The sequence below is a fragment of the Pezoporus flaviventris genome, unplaced genomic scaffold (genome assembly GCF_033815535.1).
Source record: "Pezoporus flaviventris isolate CSIRO_AGI_PZ_B2104156 unplaced genomic scaffold, CSIRO_AGI_Pfla_v1 ptg000018l, whole genome shotgun sequence".
NCBI classification, from domain to species: domain Eukaryota; kingdom Metazoa; phylum Chordata; class Aves; order Psittaciformes; family Psittacidae; genus Pezoporus; species Pezoporus flaviventris.
The window spans coordinates 123,676-142,366 of record NW_026892566.1 but is presented as its reverse complement, the minus strand read 5'-3'; the positions used below and the strand labels follow the sequence as shown (position 1 = coordinate 142,366).

At 40.9% G+C, this 18,691-nt stretch overlaps 1 long non-coding RNA gene across 1 annotated transcript; it reads right to left on the bottom strand.

Moving 5' to 3' along the window:
- Positions 1-1,254: 1,254 nt before the first annotated feature.
- Positions 1,255-16,677, bottom strand: LOC133270177 (uncharacterized). The gene is made up of 3 exons (XR_009743684.1): positions 16,460-16,677; positions 3,977-4,085; positions 1,255-1,868 (listed from the first exon to the last, which is right to left on the bottom strand). It is a non-coding gene; the product is annotated as an uncharacterized LOC133270177 (long non-coding RNA).
- Positions 16,678-18,691: the final 2,014 nt, after the last annotated feature.

The following is an 18,691-nucleotide window of genomic DNA, read 5'->3' as shown; positions in this document are numbered from 1 at the left end:
CCCCAATGTTACTAAGGCTGCCTTGTTTCCAAATGAATCAAGAATAGAAGCTTCCAGAGTAAGCTAAAAATTACTTTCCCTTTATATTCCCCAGTCTGTTCTAATAGAAGTGGAAACTCCTATTTCACTGTTACTTGCAATTGGTTTATGCCTGCTGAGGATCTGTTTCTACTGGGTTTGGCCTCAGCTGTAGGATCAGAACCAGCAGATTTTGTGCCCTCTTACTGCTATCTCCATTTCCCGCGAACTCACCTTGCTGAGACAGTGGGCAGTGTACAGGGCAGAGAAAACTGATCAAATACATGAGGGTAACAACTATAAGCAGTTTACAAAAGAGTGGCACTGGGTGACATTGCAAAATACATCTTGAGCACATTTTGATGGGAGACAATAACCTAATTGTACTGTTCAGCCACTGGGTCCAAGTGCTGCACACTAGTGCTTCTTGAGTGCTCCTACCTCGAATTCCCTGTGTGCATTAAAGGTGGAAGTGCAAAGGGCTAAGTAGTAGACTGGGAGAGAATGATCTGAAATCAGACTCCATTGTTTCCAAGACTGGTATGAGAAGCTGAGATGGAAATCCACCTATCTTTTGTCTCAGAGATGGGTAGGAGGAGTTGAGATAAGACTCTTCCACTGTCCATTGCCTGAGGGATGAGTAGGAAAGAGTTGAGGTAAGACCTCAACTGACCTTTCAGATCAGTCCCTCACACCACCCATTTCAGGATCACAAACTGAAACAGAGTCCGACACTGGGGTTTTGTCCAATTGAACTCGGACAGAGACAAATTGTGAGGGCACAGGAGGGCTCCAGAGACTTGTTTCTGTCATCCCTGATCTCAGGGTGATTACACAACAGAAAGGAACCACTCACCCTAAATAAAACTGGCCACGGGTTAAGCGCTGTGCAAAAGTCTGACTACTTACACTGTAGAGGCTAGTGCCTAAGAAGCTCTGTAGTCTACAGTGCTCTGCAGCAAGCAACAGAAATTAGAACAATAATAAAAACAAGCATGCTGCTTACCAGTATTAAAGTTTCTAAACAACTCTGTTTTCTCTAGTTCTCCTCAGAGTGCAATATGTGATTTGTGTCATGCTTTGGGAAACGATAGACTTCCAGTGTTGTCAGAGTTAATGACAGCCCACAAGGGTAGGACAAGTCCTCAACAGAAGAGGAACCTGGAGCTGTTGGAGCAAGTCCAGAGGAGGGTCATAAAGATGATTAGGTGAGGCATCCCTGTTCATGGCAGGGGCTTGGAACTAGATGATCTTAAGGTCCCTTCCAATCCAAACCATTCTATGATTCTATGAAGTTAAATTACTGAGAGAACACCATGCAGAAAGACCAAAAAAAACGAACAGTTCAATAAAATCCAGAAAATGTCAAGGTTTTATGTAGACCAACTATTGCTAACTGAGAATTTGTCCCTTTGGCTGTTGAAGGCATTTTAGGCAAGCTTCTGTTTATAGATGATGGTTAACTAGCTAGGGTTTTCACCCAGGTCATTGGAGTTTGCTAAATGTGTGGACTTTCAGTGTTGTCCAATGTGAACATGCTGCTTGGGAGTATTAGATGTTGAGATGCAAATCCATTCCTCCCACATGAATAGATTTTCTTTGTTATGAAACATCTAGAATTTTCATCAGAGGTATCTGCCTAGGGACATATCTGAAGCTCCTGTATTTCCCCCTGCCCTGCCCTGGATCAAAATTTGTACTGCTGAAACATGTATTAGGCATAAACAGGGGTAGGTTGGTTGCTTGGGTTCATGAGCTGTTCGTCCTCCTCTGTGAGTATCCGTTTTGCATCCAGGAAAATCCAACTGTGCAATGCTACTGAAGCCCAAAGAAGCAGCTTTGTGCTGGACCTAGAAAGGTATAGTATGAGAAGTATCAATACATGCTGTCCTTGCTCTTTTCATCTTGCATTACGCAACTGCTACTTGTTCCTTTCATGGACACTACTGAGGTAGGGGAATTTGCAGTCTAATCTAGTACAGCTGTTCTTACACTGCCAGAAAACCTTTAAAAGTGGTCTTTTGAGTGGAACAAATCAAGATTTTTCTAAGAAAAATGTTGATGTGTTCAGATGGAAAACATTAAAGCTGTAGCCTGGAGAAATGAAAAGACCAATACAAAGAGCAGGTCCTACCAAAATGCTTTGCAAGCCCTCAGGCAGCTCATGGCATTTTCTGGCATTCAGTCCAAAAATGCATTTCATCCACTGGGAGTTTATTGTGCCATATGTTCCCCTTGGCACTTCTCTCTCTTGTTTCTCCGAACAAAATTAACTTCTGAAACTGGCAACCGATAAATTCTGGTGAACACTCCAGGCCTCCTCTCAGAACAGCCCACCTGGAAAACATCAGGTTGCCATCTTCAAACCCACAGATTTCCTGTTTGCTACTGTTAACCAAAGCAGTTTCTAACACCTCATGACCTACAGTGATCACAGGCATCCTTCCTCACATGGACGTGGAGGTTGACTAAGTAAGTACTCAGCATATAAAGGATACACTAATTTCATGGTCTTCCAGTAAAACCAAATCAATACTTACACCAAATGATCATCTTAGGACAGGATAACATTTCTTCAAGAGCCTATATATATATATTTAGTTGGACAAAAATGAAATTTAACCCAGACATGAGGGTTCTCCTGCAACAGTGATGTGTATTGCTTTGGCATGAAGGCAGAATGTGTTTCTTTGTACCGAGAGTTTCTTAGAAAAGAGAGGAAGCTCTCTTCTGGAAAGTCTACTAGAAAGGAGGTTTCTCTCAATGTTTCAGAGGCTGGTTATCCTACAGAGAGTGAAACAAGAGACACTATTGTAAATTCAAACATTTTGCTATCGGAGACATGACTGTTTCTGCCTGCAATAGAAAGAAAAAAAAAGTCTATTTCTAGTTCTAATGGTTGTAAATAACTTGAAAACTTGTCCTTTTCAGACCTTCATAATAGAAAGCAAATTAAAGATGAAAAAAATGTGCTTAAAATTATCCAGGTCTTTTTGTGGGCTTACTCATGAATTTTGAGAACCTCAAAGATGATGATTACATATTTCATTTTTTTTTTGTTCCCCACTGAGTAAGTATAACTCAGCTAAGTTTCAGGCTGATTACTTGGCAGTTTTCATAGTACTCAGTTTGACAACCAGTTAGCTGAGCAGAGACTAGTCACAAATGATAAAACAAGGTTTTCTCCATCAGGATGGGAATTACTTTGGCAGGATTTGTTGCAGCTAGGATATTTTTTCTTGCTGTGGACTGTATTGGTTTTCCTCTAGTGTGGACTAAATGCAAGTTTAGAGACATACCATAGCTCAGCAGATGAGAAATCTGCTGAAGCTTGGTAACTTGAGGGCATACCAGCATTTTTAGGCAAAATATGTGTCTCAGGTAACATTTTTTGCACTTGTATGGGAAGAAATAACAATGGAGATCATTTTTCATAGGGGTTGGGATGGAGAGAGACATAGAAAGGGGAGGAGAGGAAGGAAAAGGAGAGGGAAGAGTAGAAGGGAAGGAAAAGAAAGGTAGCATAGAAGGAAAGGAAGGGGAGAGGAGGAGAGGAAATGAAAAATCCCTGTTACTTTATTTTACAGAATTTGAAGGCAAACCCAGATTTTAAATAATTCAACTGTCTTTTTTTTTTTTTTTCTATGGCTTAGTAAGACTGTTTGGATTCCCTGTTGATTAGAGGTCATCCGTTTCAGCTTTCTTCTCAGTATAAACCCATAATATTGGTAGTACTACATCCACACTGTTACAGTGTAATCATAATAGTATGTTAATCCTTATAATTACCATGAGAAGCAATGCAGATTGGATCATAATTATCCATATCTCACATAATCATTGAAAATTCATGTTATTTTCATTCTACTGATTAATAGGTCATTTTGGCACTGGCTATGGACATTGTAACACTGTCTCTTGCTGCCTACCTAGAAGGCTTCAGATGAGATACCTCTACCTTGAATAGGAGTCCAGGTCCTCAGCTGACAAATGTCAACAACAGTGCACCTAACTTAGTGCAACTGCCAAATCATAGCTGGGTAGCATGTGTTTTTTCCTACTTCTTCCTGAAAACAGAAAGAATTGTCAAGAACCACAGAGAAGGATAGTTCAAGTGATTTGTGAAAAGCCTCATGAACAGATAGACTGTGTGAGACTGCAGGAGGTTGGATTTCTCCATTATGCATGTTTGATGATTTTGAGAGGAGAAAAGTATGTGGGTTTATCATTAAGAGAAGGCTGAACACCTGTGTGCACCCATGGCTCTGTTTGCTGCTGGAAGGTGGTACCAAGTAACTCTAAGCAAGAATCTCGCCAGGAGCGATCACCATGAATAAACCTGTATTTCCTAAGTAAGTCAGTGAGAATCATAGAACAGTTAGGGTTGGAAAGGACCTCAAGATCATGAAATTCCAAATCCCCTGCCATGGACAGGGACACCTCACACTAAACCATGTCACCCAAGGCCTCGTCCAACCTGGCCTTGAACACTGCCAGGGATGGAGCATTCACAACCTCCCTGGGCAACACAATCCAGTGCCTCACCACCCTAACAGGAAAGAATTTCCTCCTTATATCCAATCTAAACTTCCCCTGTTTAAGTTTTAACCCATTACTCCTTGTCCTATCACTACAGTCTCTAATGAAGAGTCCCTCCCCAGCATCCCTATAGGCCCCCCCCAGATACTGGAAGGCTGCTATGAGGTCTCCACTCCAGCCTTCTCTTCTCCAGGCTGAACAGCCCCAACTTTCTCAGCCTGTCTTCATACAGGAGGTGCTCCAGTCCCCTGATCATCCTCGTGGCCCTTCTCTAGACTTGTTCCAACAGTTCCATGTCCTTTTTATGTTGAGGACACCAGAACTGCACACAATACTCCAAGTGAGGTCTCACGAGAGCAGAGTAGAGGGGCAGGATCACCTCCTTTGACCTGCTGGTCACGCTTCTTTTGATGCAGCCCAGGATATGGTTGGCTTTCTGAGCTGCAAGCGCACACTGAAGCCAGCACATGTTCATTTTCTCATCAACCAACACCCCCAAGTCCTTCTCCACAGGGCTGCTCTGAATCTCTTCTCTGCCCATCCTGTAGCTGTGCCTGGGATTGCTTCAACCCAGGGGTAGGACCCTGCACTTGTCATGGTTAAACTTCATGAGGTTGGCATCAGCCCACCTCACAAGTGTGTCGAGGTCCCTCTGGATGGCATTCCTTCCCTCCAGCATATCAACGGAACCACACAGCTTGGTGTCATCAGCAAACTTGCTGAGGGTGCACTCAATCCCACTGTCCATGTCACCAACAAAGATGTTAAACAAGACCAGTCACAACATCCCATTTATGACAAAACTGCTCCTGTCCCTTTCAGAAGCACAATTAATCCTTGAAAGTCACTGGAGCAGAAAATTATGCAAATTAATTTTCAAGTTTGAAAATGGATTAGGAATGAAGAGGAGTAAAAGTAAAGGACTAAATCCTGGTGTTGCACACTATACTACACTTTCTTCTCTGTCTCAAACAGGTGACACTGGTTCGTGAAGATTACGTCTCTGTAAGGGATCTTTTTAGAAGAATCCCAGTCTTCTGTAGAACAGTAACAGTGGAAACTCACAGAGCTCATACTAGTTCTTTTTCTGGAACTACTCCTTCACACCATGGATTGCTGGGACTTCCCTAAATTACTTTGATAACTGAGATAGTTAGCATCTGGTTTACAAATGAGAGTGTCACAGTGGTGAAGCAATGATATTTCTACTCCCTCACTGAGTATCTTGGAAGTGGTGTCTGCTGCGACCATTTTCCCTATACTGCTAAGGCTAAAATCACAACATTAGAAATTAGTCCTGGGCAATCTCAGAGGCTTTCTGCTTGTGGAAAAATTCTTTTACTATGAATGTAAGTTATGTAAACAGTGGGTGGTGACATGTTATGCTGCTTTTTTTTTTTTCTTTTTTTCTTTTTCTTTGCATACCCACTGATGTTACACGCCATGGGCTTAAAGCATATATGTTTTTCTTTCTCCTTCATCTTTTGCCCTGGTCTAGCAGTTTCTGCTTGTCTTTGGATTTTAGGAACAAAACAGTACCTGTTTAATGTGTGGATTCCAAGGCTGTTCACTGATTGCTCGGCTCCCCTGCTTTGGCAGTCATCATGCCATGTATGTGCTGTTTTTTTTTTACAGTGCTGAACCTCACCTGTCACTTTCATCTGCTAACAAGGTTTCTATAACAAGTGATGGAGTGCTGTGGAAAACGCATATATTACTTCCTTTCACTATCATTCCTCCTCCTAACTGCTTGTATCACGTAGAGCACTCATGCCGGCTACTTACATCCTCCTCCTCACATCATTCTAAATTTTCATCTACTAAACTAGAGTACTTTCACCCACAGAACAGAAGCAGGAATTTGCACTGATGGGTGGGTAATGGGATTCATCTGCTTTCAGCAGATGTGGCTATACATCACTATGCTGATTCCAAACAGCCCTTTTGCCCTTTTAAGCCTTTAACATACTCAGTCAGATTCCCAAATATTATCATATATCTTTGAATGATTGGATAAAAATCATGAAGAAAAAGAAAAAAGAAAAAAAAAAACAACCCAAAAATAATTACGCATGGTTGAAGGCCAGCTTACTGCCCAGTATAACTTCTTTCCGTATTGATGTCAATCTGAAGTAATTAGCATTTCAACATTGACCAGTTTTTCTTCAGAGAATCCAGAAAGGCAGCCATCACACTGTTCATTATCTCTGACCGTGTTCCTAGAAGAAGCAGCCTTTCCTGAAGGTATCAGATATTCAGAAAGTTTGCTGTAGAATATCTACCACATGGGTCATTTCATCAAGAGGTTATCTCAGCTAACACCTACATTTGCACTAAGCTGAGATCTTCAGTGTCATTATTCATTTAGGCTGCTAAAAACATCAGAATTTTATGGTTTTGAAATCAGAAGTTGGTAAAAGTCACCTGCATTATTTTTTAATTTCATTAGGGTGTATAATTTTCTGTACCACTGGTAAATGAAAATTGTGTTCACTGGATAACTAAGAATGCCGAGCTGTGTATGAGTGCTTCATTTTGAGAAAGTGCACTATCAGGGAAGCAAAAAATAAATTAAAAATATGTTATTTTTGTGTTTATATTTCTCTTGTAATCTATTTGCAAAAACTTTTTACTAGGAGGGACATTATGCAAAAAACAGTTAAATGTAAGTGTTGCTGGGTAGCTTTTAAGTGAAGACATGCATCCAAGAGTCATCTTTATATTCATCTGCTTCTTACTTATCTATCATCTTTGCTGAAATTATAGGCTAAAAACTACTATAGCAAAATAGGATACCATGTTCTGCCAGGTCAACATAGTATATCTGAATCAGTATCGATACAGCAATAACATTTATTTGGGATACCATTGCCATACAGTGATCTAAATCAGAGATATTTCTGCTTTGTTATGCTTCTCTGAGTCCAAACCAATGACTTAAGTTTACTAGAACACATTTCTGCCCGCCTGTGAACAGGGGGCAAATTAGTGAGATAGAAGTGCCTCTTTCAGTTGGGGTAAACAGATGGTAAACCAAGCTAACAAAATCTATGCTTTGATGTCAAACAATGATTAAAAGACTTCAGCAAGTCTAATACTCATGTTAGTACCCTTGCATATCCAAAAGCTAGTCTGCATCAGTTGCACCAAGTTAGTACAGCTGGGCTGAGGTGTGCAAAGCATTCACTGACTTTGGAAGCTTTTAAAAAAGCTTAGGAGACAATTCATTGTAATTTTTATCTTGGTGAGGTTTGAAGTAATCTACACTGTTTTGAACATCAGCCATCTTGCTGCCTATGACTGGATTTCATATGCAAGATTTAATTAAGGGTGAAGGATTTGGTTGCAGGGTGAGAGCCAATGTTGCTCATTTTGGGAGTTTTTTCAATTTTGGGGTTAAAATCTAGAAAAACTAATCACTCTCCAAAGACACTTGGAGGGAAAGCACTCTTAAACACTTTGTTTGAATTCAGGAGACTGAGTAATTTTCTTTCTCCTAGCCTAGAAGATTTAACTAGAATAGATGTTTTTTTTTTCCTTTTCTCCCAAGTAGTTCCTCTGCTCAAAGCATGGGTTTGTTTTGTATTTCCTTACTGTTATAACTTTCACCATTTTAGTTTATTTGTTTTCAGCTGGTGGGTTCTTGCTCTGATTGGAAACAAAATACCTAGTCATGGCTTAAAAAGAGAAAGATTATAGAGTGCTTTCTAAGGATGGACTAAAGAAAGCCAGTCTGGACTTTCTCATCTTTATCACTCAGGAGGCAACGATTGTCTTTGCAGCTTATAGTTGTGATTCAGGTCACACACAGTTTGAATTTAGAGGTACTGACATTATGATTATTTAAGATGAATCTCTCCTCCCAAGTTAGGTTTTTGCCTGTTGTCAGCCTGTTTCTGGTTATAAGGTGTTCACTTGAATCAGGAAAATGATTCCTGGAAGCTTCCTTTCCATGTTCGTTTGAGAGACAGCATGAAAACAATCTTGGGTATCAGGAAGAAGAAAAGTGTTTTACAAGCAGGAGTCATTAAAACTGAGTTTACCTCTGAAAGGCTGGTAGCCATTCAAAGAATGTAAAATGAAGATGGCCGGTAATGTTCTTTGGAGTAATATCTATTTTCTGTTTCCCCTCTTCCATTCTTTACTACCTTTATTGTTTCAACTAGTTGAAAAAGTCTCCAGTTTTTTCCATTTCTCCCCATATCAACACTGATTGAGTTTTCTATTACTTCTTTTCTATTCACCTTTTGTCTCCTTAGATTGCCTTTGGCATTTTTAGCTGTCACTCTAGGTTGTCATTTACGTGATCAAGCACGCAAACACAGGTGCCTGTGCACAGAGACACACACACACGCACACAGATTCACACAGTCACTTGATCCCACTCTCACTGGTAGCAGTGAGAGTGGGAGGTCACCAATTCCTCTCTTGGCTCCTCCCTTATTACACAAGTGATTAACATGAAGTCTGGGAGCTTAATTTGACATCACTGTTCTTCATCTTGTCTTATTTAACTGTAATTGTGGCCTTGGAGGGATTTTGGTTCTTTTCTTGTTTTCTTCAGCCAAAGCTGATTTTTCCCTCATTTTTCTCTCTGGTTTTCTATTTGTTATTTCATTAAATTGCTTAAAATGAGAGACATTTTGATGGGCCATTAAAGAATGTAGATGGTGTAAAGGTGTAAAGGAACATTGTTGCTCTGAAATTGCAGGTCAGCACCTACTCTCTCATTCTCTTTTTTGATTGAGGGTGAGCAGGCAAGAGATGCAGAGTCATGAGCCTGCTCATTCACACTCTTTCTCTCGGAATATATAGCTTGCTATTATCTCTGTGCCACTGGAAAAAGAAGGGGGTAATATCTGTAAATTGCTAGAAGTGTGATTACTTCTAAATAACCACAACTGTGTCATACCTGATTGCTCAAATAATCCTGGTACTTGCGTTTCCACATTGCTTTGTAACTGTGGATACTATCTTGAATTAAGCCTTGAAGGAATATAAGCGTGCTCCACAGTCTACACAGGCTAATGCTTTCATAGAAAGAGTATATGTATACATGTATATACACACACTCACAGAGAGTGGTGAAACATTGCAACAGGTTGCCCAGAGAAGTTGTGGCTGCCCCATCCCTGGCAGTGTTTAAGGCCGGGTCGGACGGGGCTTTGAGCAACCTGGTCTAATGGAAGGTGTCCCTGCCTGTGGCAGCAGGGATGCAACTAGATAATCTTTAGGGTCCCTTCCAACCCAAACCATTCTATGATTATATACATCTGCTGAATCTTTTGGCAACCAGTTCAGTTCCGCAGCCCCTTACAGAGAGCTTGGCTTGAAGGCTGCCCCAAAAGCCTGAATTGCAGTGCTATCATTTCTCCAAGTTACACACTCACTGAGTGTTCTCCTGTTTCGACAAATGATTAAAAGCCTCTGCTTTAAACTGTTCCCCCCCCCCCCCCCCCCCCGCACCCCATGGCCCCTCTTCCAAAAGAAACTGTGCATTATTGTGCTTTCTGGCCGGGTGACTTCAGTAATAAAAGATCACCTTAGGAAATGGTTTAGATAGTACACTTGTGTGAAATTCTTATGCAAAAATGTGTAGGGCTGGCTGACCTGGTTCACTAGGCTGGTTCTGTTCCTGCACTGAAGGCAGGATGGAGAGGCCATATGTTTCCTTCTTACTTCAGTAAAGTGTATTTTATTGCTCTGTGTTATCTTCCTATTATGTGTTTATAAAAGTCTTTGGGTGACTAAGTAGTTTGCATAATGTGTTATATTTTTGGCAGTAATTCTTGCTGCAGGAGGAATGTGTACGATAGCATGCTTGCAGCTGCCAGGAGGTACTTTTCAATTTCAGAAGGAGAACGAATATGCTGGCCAGGTGAAAATTTTTACATCATTGCTCTTTCCTGGCAGTTATTCTTAATGTGGGTGAACTGCTAGAGGACTGCATGGCTTCTGTGCACTCCTGGAGCACACTGTGTCTGCAAGGTGTGCAGTGCTGAAGGAATACGGCCTCGGTATCCAAGGGCGTTAGCAAACAGTGTTCAAAGCAGCATAAATTCCTCAACAAATGAAGCAAAATCCCAACTCCTCCCTGAACCATAATGGCTGCTGGATCAGGAATCTTGTTAGGTTTGTAGCTTTTGGATTAACGAGGCCCTTTATTAACTGGGACCAAAAAAAACCTTCTCTGAATGGCTAAATCCTGAATTACTGAGCCTCATTCTTCTGGTCTCCAGGAAAGGTCACTGGTGTAGGCCTCCTTGCATCTTCAGTGTAAAAATGTGTCACTGTGGGTGGTCACTCTCAGCTACTGTGCACCGGCTTTGTGGAAGTCATGGCCTATTGACACTGAGAACATCTCTACCTTCCCTTTGTAGGAATCTGAGTTTAAGCCATGGGGTATTTGTATAGACAGTTAATGGTTTAACTAGTTATTCATCTTGTAGAATGAATCAAGTTTAAAATTAGAAGTTTGCAGGGAATGTCTTGAATTACTTCAACAAGATATGTGTGCTTAGTTAATAAGCATATATAAAATAATAGATCTAAACCCCAAACATTTTAATCATGATAATAGAACATTTTGATATATGTAGTGTGAAGGTGGCATGTGTAGATAGAGTAAAATATTTTCACAGGATTTTTAGATAAATCGAAGTGTTTAATCTCACAGATATTTTATAATTAACTTTGCAAGACAGGTAACTTTTAGCAATTTGTTTTGTGTGAGTGGGCACAATGCAATTCTTTTATACCTCAACAGGAAAAGTAGATAAGCATCAACAAGCAGATGTGAAGAGTCATAGAATTGCATATTTTAAAAATAATTAATCTCAGGTCTCATTCTGTCCTACTAACTTCAACTCTTCACTGAATTGTGCAGGGAGTATCTTTTTATTCGTCACCCCATAAATTTATGTTTTGTGTAAATATTGATGAATGCAAAATCGAGATTTTTAAAACAGACATGTTTGCATTTTTCCATTTTCATCTACCATTGGCAAGAGCAAACAATTTAGGGTATGTGGGATAAAGTAAACTTGGGGTGAATACAAGAGATTTAGATCAGCTTTGTTCCTGCAGCTGTACATGCCAGCCGTGTACTACATGTTACTACTTTCACACACAAGGCACAGAAGAGTCCTGTGTACTGCATAAATCTACCCAGGAATCACCGGTTGGAGCTTATGTGGTACACCTGAAAGATCATTAATAAAGTAAAGGAGTTGTGACCATCACAGTGTCACAGTATGCTAGAGATTGCAAAGGACCTCAAAAGATCATCTAGTCCAATCCCCCTGCCGGAGCAGGAACACCTAGATAAGGTTACACAGGAATGTGTCCAGGCGAGTTTTGAATGTCTCCAGGGAAGGAGACTCCACAACCTCCCTGGGCAGCCTGTTCCAGTGTTCCGTCACCCTCACTGAGAAGAAGTTTCTTCTCAAGTTTAAGTGGAACCTCTTGTGTTCCAGTTTGTACCCATTACCCCTTGTCCTATCATTGTTTGCCACTGAGTAGAGCCTGGCTCCATCCTTGTGACACTCCCCCAAGGTCATGACCCTGTTTAGACAGTGGCAGAAGAACTACAGCATCTCACTGACGTTCTGTAACTCCTCAATCATCAGAACCTGAAGCACTTTCATTTTATTGAGAAGAGTTGGATGCATCCAATTTATGCACAGGGCTGTGCTGTGAAGCACATTTCTGTTAGCTCTGCTCTCCCTGGTGAAGTATACGTCTCTTTTGAAACTTAAACTGATGAAGAGCAACTAAAGGTGTGCAGAGTCCCAGGAGGGTGGCAGACCTTGCAGGGGATCAGCAGACCATAGGAGATGGAAAACTGCAGTGTGACAGCCTGCTACGCGCTTTCCTGCATACACACTAACATTGGATCAAAACTGCCCTTCTGACACCACAGATTTATGCAAAAAATTGGAGATGATTTTTAACTTACTAGTCAAAGAGTTCAATGAGAAGGTTGGTTTGGGGAAACCGGGGCCTGAAGTGATACATTGCTGGTCACAGTAGTTACTTGTCTTGGTGAAGACAAAAGTCTGCAGGGAGCATGAATGGATTAGGGGATGCGATGTGCCAACAGGAAGAGTTGTCACTCTTGCTTATTATAGTAATGGTTGTCTGTTTCCTCCAAATATCACTCTCTTTCTTTGTCTTCTTCTGAAACTTCTGATCCTTCTTCATCCTGCTTCTTTCCTCTCTTTAAAGCTCAGTGTTACTTCCTTCTCTTACTCTTGCTCTTTGTGAATACATGCAAACACCCAGGGGCTTTGAGCAGATTCAAACTGGTAACTGTCTAGTTCTAGAACCAAGCTCAGTTTTGTGTACTCTCTCCCACTTTCTTCTGCTTTACTGTATCTCTTCCTTCTGCATTGCTTGGAATTGTGCACTGAGGAATTTCAAGTCTTTAATGATTTAGCAGAGCTGCTCTCTCAATTCACAATAAATTTCATTGAGCATCTGTTTGTGAGTTTGAATTTTTGTCTCACTCTGAATTCTTTCACTCACAGTGCACGGGTTTATAGCGCTCTAAGATTAATTTAATCTTGTGTAACACATGAATGATTCCACTCATTCTAAAGGGCACATGCTTGATTTGGTAATTACTATGGGACTGTCTTTGACTAGTTTGGTTTTGTTTCTTTGTTTCTTGCATGTTACTTAATTATTTAACGAGATCTTGAGGTATCTTATCTCTCATCTCCAGTCCATACTATTATTTACTGCTCTCTTTTAAACCAGAAGCCTGAATTCTGTTGAAGTAGTGATGCTTTAAATATATTTTATAAATGCTAACCCAAGTTTAGTTTGTCAGTTTTGATCCTTAAGATGACATCCAACACATTACTTATACCCTTTCACACGCGATGCCCTTGCTCTTCTAAGACTATCTTTAGGATCCAGTAGCTTGGTGATTTTGTAAGTCAAATGTCAAGGCAACGACCAGGTAGGTGCTAGACAAACTTATGAGAAAGCATTAACTTTACTGACTCCAATTCTTCACAAATCCTCTCTTCAAGCTCTCTCTCCTCTACAAACAAACAAACAAACAAAATCCCTTCCACTACCTTGCCGTTGCCTTCAAAATAATTGTACTGGTTTTGCAAGTGCATGTATGTGTGCATGTGTATGTGCAGAAATGTTAGGACGTTCCCTCTACAGCCATTTAGCAAGCCTACAGGCCTGAAACACAGGCCATCTCCAAGTGTCTTGAATTCCCTTCTGTATCCCAGCCCCTAGCAACAGAAAACGCTACACATTTCTGAAAAGTGATTCAGAAAGTATAGGCAGAGGCTGCCCTGGGATATGCACGTAGTTGGAATTGTAGCCTGCTGCAAAGGGCTCATTCACCATCATTTTCTCCCTTTCTCCTTTCCTTTTCTCCCTCCCTTTCTTTTCTCATTCCTTCCTTCCTGCCCTCATTCCCTCTCCTCATCCCCCCTCCTCTGTCCCTCCCTCCCTCCTCTGTCCCTCCCTCCTCCCTATCTCCCTCTCTCTTTCCCTCCCTCCCTCCCTCCCTTCTTCCCTTCCTCCCTTCCTTCCCTCCTTTCTTCCCTCCTTCCCTCCTCCCTGCTTCCCTGCCTCCCTCCCTCCCCCCTCCCTCCCTGCCTTCCTTCCTTTTTCCTTCCTTTCCTTTCCTTTTCCTTTCCTTCCTTTCCTTCCTTCCCTTCCTTCCTCCCTTCCTTCCCCTCTCTCCACTCTCTTTCTCCCCCCTCTTTGCTTTCAGATGAAACCTGAGAATTGCAAGTCCTCATGTTATGTCACAAGTCAATGCTTTCTATATGTGGCCATGAAAACAATAAATTTGTTGACTTGACAGTAGTGTATTGGTAGGAAGACAGATCAAATTTTGCAAGTTGACAAAGCCTGACCTAGCCAAGGTTGCAGAGATCATGAAATATTCCTGAAGAGTTCATTCTGATTCCTGCTCCACCTCTGAGGAGATGCTTCCCTGAATTCTGGGTTATTCTGCTTTGTGTGCCAAGGTGTGTGATGTTCAGGCAACTGAAGGAGACTATCATTTCTAAGAGACAAAGTCTGCAGTTGCAAAGTGAATGTTGCAGTCCTGAGCATGTAATTTTGTCTTGAGCAAAGTGATCTTTAAAATGTACAAGTGTAGCACCAACTACATGACAACTAGGACAAAAGGACCTTATTTTGGAAATGAAAAAGCTTTTCATCCAGAGACTACAAGATACTATGAAATTTGTGATATGATGATTCAGGTGTAAGTGAATAACTGGACCATCTTCTAACAAAGATCTGAATTTGGGATAGGTTAAATCTCCAAATTCAAGATCAGAAGAACACACATAGAAAACCTTGCCTGTCAAAATTTTTATCAAGCTGACAGCCTTTCATTTTGCTGAAAATAGCTAGTGTAATTTTCTGATACATTTAATTAAATGATTTGAATTAAAAAATACTTTTTGATTCAAAACCAAATAGATCTGCAAATAAAATAGTTAATTTTTGAGATTTTTTTTTTTTCCTCCTTTCTTCCACTCCCTCTTCTACCTACTTGACTGAGGAGATAAACAGGAAAAACCAAATTATGTTTATTTTAATTTCTTCTGATTTGGAAGGAAGTTAATATTGTTTCCAATTGGTGAGGAATACTTTTTAGCATGAATCATTTAATTGAAAAAACAGTACATTAAAATATTAATATATTTGCATATTTTCATATGCAGATTTTCTCCCAGTGAATATCTTTCAACATTTATAAGTTTTCTAGTGCCTTCAGCATTTTGGGAAGACTTGGGGGTACTGATACTCACACTGACCAACTGCATAGTCAAATGTTCTAAAGTTGAGATTGAGGTCTTTCTCTAACACTCAAATTTAAACGAAGTAAGTTTCCCAAATATGGATTTGGAAAGGCTCTTTAACTGCCAGGAGATAAAGCAGTTGCTCAAATCATTGCAAATCATTGAACTCCTGAGGTAGAGGAGCAGCTTGCCCTAGAGAAAAAGCAAACTCTACCAACCCTCATTTTTAAGCTGCACTGTCTTATGCCATTTTGCTAAGTTCTAAGGTTGGCCAATCCTGTAACCTCTTGTGATCTACCTGAAAATTGAACTCAGGATGATGGCTTGGCTGCTTGGTGGGCTGGGATATATATGAAGCATGACACTGAATAACATGCTGAGATAAACTTCTCTACCAAACTCTGCCAAGGCAAACTCTACCTAGGCGAACTCTGCCAAGGCTGCATTTGGGGATGCTGGTGGTGGCTTTAGCAAATCATCTGAAGCAGTATACATGCGCGTAAAAAGAGAAGCAGAGGAAAAGAGGTCCTTTACCAAGCTAGCTATCTTGTGATCATATTTTTCCACCTGTGATGATCTCGTTCTCTAGAGCAGTAATATCTCAGGATTACACTGTGTCCGGTGGTCTATATCTGAATTTGGGAAGTCCTTCAAGGACTTTCCTGGTTGTCTAGAAAGATTGCCAAGCTGCAGTTTCCAAGGCTTTTGTCAGTATCAACTTATAGATGGTCTGAGTGTTTTTTTCTTTTGCCCAAAGCAATGCACTACTAAAATAGCTTTTTATGCCTCCTAAGTATTTGTCTCCAGAAATAGCTACCAAGGAATTCTGAAATATCTCTCACCATGGCTTCAGAACTGTGGTAGGAGTTCCTAGGTTAGGCAGGAGAGCATGCAGGGGGCTGTATCTGGGATTCATCTTGTTCTTTTTATGTTTGCTTCAGTACTTTTATTTCCTTTTGCATGTGGCCAAATGGTCAGAACTAGAACAAAATCCCCATATTCTCTCTGCTCTCTGCTGTGTGTGGAAACTCCTGTAAGAGTATTTTCCCAAAGAAGCAGTCTGGCAGCCTGTGAGAAGAGAACAAGCCCTGCTCCCCCCTCTGCACTCTTACCTCACTTCAGGTCATGTGAGACACTTCCCTCCAGCAGTACATCATGTCCTTGGAGAAAACAAGTCCTCAGCTCCTCAAGGTCAACGGTATTGTTCTGTCTCTTGCACAGGCAGCTTGTTCTTGCAACCAGACTTCCTTGATGTCCTTCTCTCATTGAGGGAATCAAAGAACTCCGTTTGTGAAAGGCTGACAAGCCCTGGCATACTTGGAGAGACCAAACAAAGGTTAGTGTGGGTGGATATCATGACTCATTTCTATGACTAAGAGGCTGGTATAAACTACCCCTTCCTGGTAATCTAAATTTATTAAGGTCATGGGCCGCCTAATGAATCAGTGTGTCTAAATGAATCCAAGTGTGATACTCATGATGTTAAACATACACACACACACACACACACACACACACACACACACAAAATCAGGTGAAAGTAAAGATTTAGTGTTCTGTGATCTAATTAACGATGAGAAATTTACTCCTGCATGTGCTATCAAAATGTGGTTAGCTGATACTGCTGATGTGGTGCTTCTGTTTCCTGTTATTTCCTGTTATTGATGCTGGACTTCAAAGTCAGCATTTACTAGAAGCCACTAAAATGCCTTGTATGGTCTTTGAAAAGACTTTTCTGGCCCAAACAAGAATGGAGAAGATTCCTCCACTTTTGTGGTTCAAAAAAGCATGGACTTCCTAACTCCCAAACTACTCTTGAGCTATTTCTGGCCTTACTAGTAGAATTTTAATTAACAGCAGAGAACTTTAACTTTAAAGCAATTCATTAGTCGTGGGCAATGAAAGTTGTATCTGAACACAAAAGAAAGCTCCATACACAAAATATCAGCTGGTATCAAGCACTGGTGCTGTGGACACAGCTTGCATTTAGGAGATTGCAGGTTCTGGATCCTTAGAAGAGGCCAATTGCTGTTCTTAAGAGTTGATGACTTTGACAGTAACTGATGAAGCAAAGAGAGGGAACACTTACAAAGTATGTCCTGCCAGACCCTTCTCTGTGCTGTTGTCCAAGTCACAGCTCAGTCATGACCTCTGTCAGCCCTCTTAAAATGACAGCTCTAAATACACTCCCACCACAGAAATGCTGAGCTTGCTGCTTGGTTGCATCCAGGCTTTAAAGCACATTTTCCTCTTTCTTGCCACCTCACTCTCTCTTGCTGGCAACCAGGTGATGCAACATACGCTTCAGTCATGTGTGGTCACCAAATGAAGTCAACAGGTCATTTAGGGAGATGAAGTGGCTGCCTCTGAGTGGCAGCAGAGCCTACAGCAGCAGCCCATAACCTTCCAGTTATCAAGTAGAAATGGTGGAGCTGGCCTTTTGGAAGTCACCTGCAAGTCCTTGTGTAGAAGATGAAAAACATCTTGTTCTGAGTGTCTGGCATCCAGGAGAGGAAATGAACTTGGGTTTATGACATGGGTAGCAAAACAACAGGAGATCGGGTTATGGAAATGCCTTTTAATTGATGTTTGTTCTCTTGCAACTTTCAAAGCAGCTGCTAGATCTTTCTTTAGGAAGGACCCAGATGACTAACTAGGCAGAGGACCCCATAGTTTCTCACCTAGCTCCCACCACTACTGATGAGTAAGTCTTGGATGTCGGGCTGCAGACTTATCTTTTAAAAAGCAGGAAGTTTTGACTTCTTTTCAGAATCCAGCTCCAGACTCTCAGACCTGCCGATATTTTCAGATATATGAGAACTATGTATTCTTTGTAGAAGGAGTTTCATGTAAAGGGCTACCTGATAACCTTATCTATTGTGTTTATGATAAACTTTCCTTTCTCTGTATGTGCATGGTATCCTGCTATTCCTTGTGATCTTCAAGCTGAGTTCATGTTTATGCCAGTATGCTTTGATTAATGCCTTATTGTTAGTCTATAGAATGTAACCCTGAGTAGTCTATACACCCATTTTGCTTGGTACAGTTTTACTTATATACATTATGTGGCAAAATATTTTTGCTGGTTTGCTTACAATGATAAGTGCTCTTCTTTCTGGGATCACCCCGAATGCTTTTATATTCTGATAGCCTCAGTGTTGATGTTGGCACATTGTGACTTTATGTCCAAATCGTATGCCTTGTTAGGCATGCTGAAAGATGTTTCATTATTGCAATGGAAAAGAGTACACTCAAATTATCTCTAGTTGAAACAAAAAGGTGGTTTGAAGTGATTTTTTTCACATCAGCAGCTCTCCCTTTCTGCATATGTGTGTGTATGCATT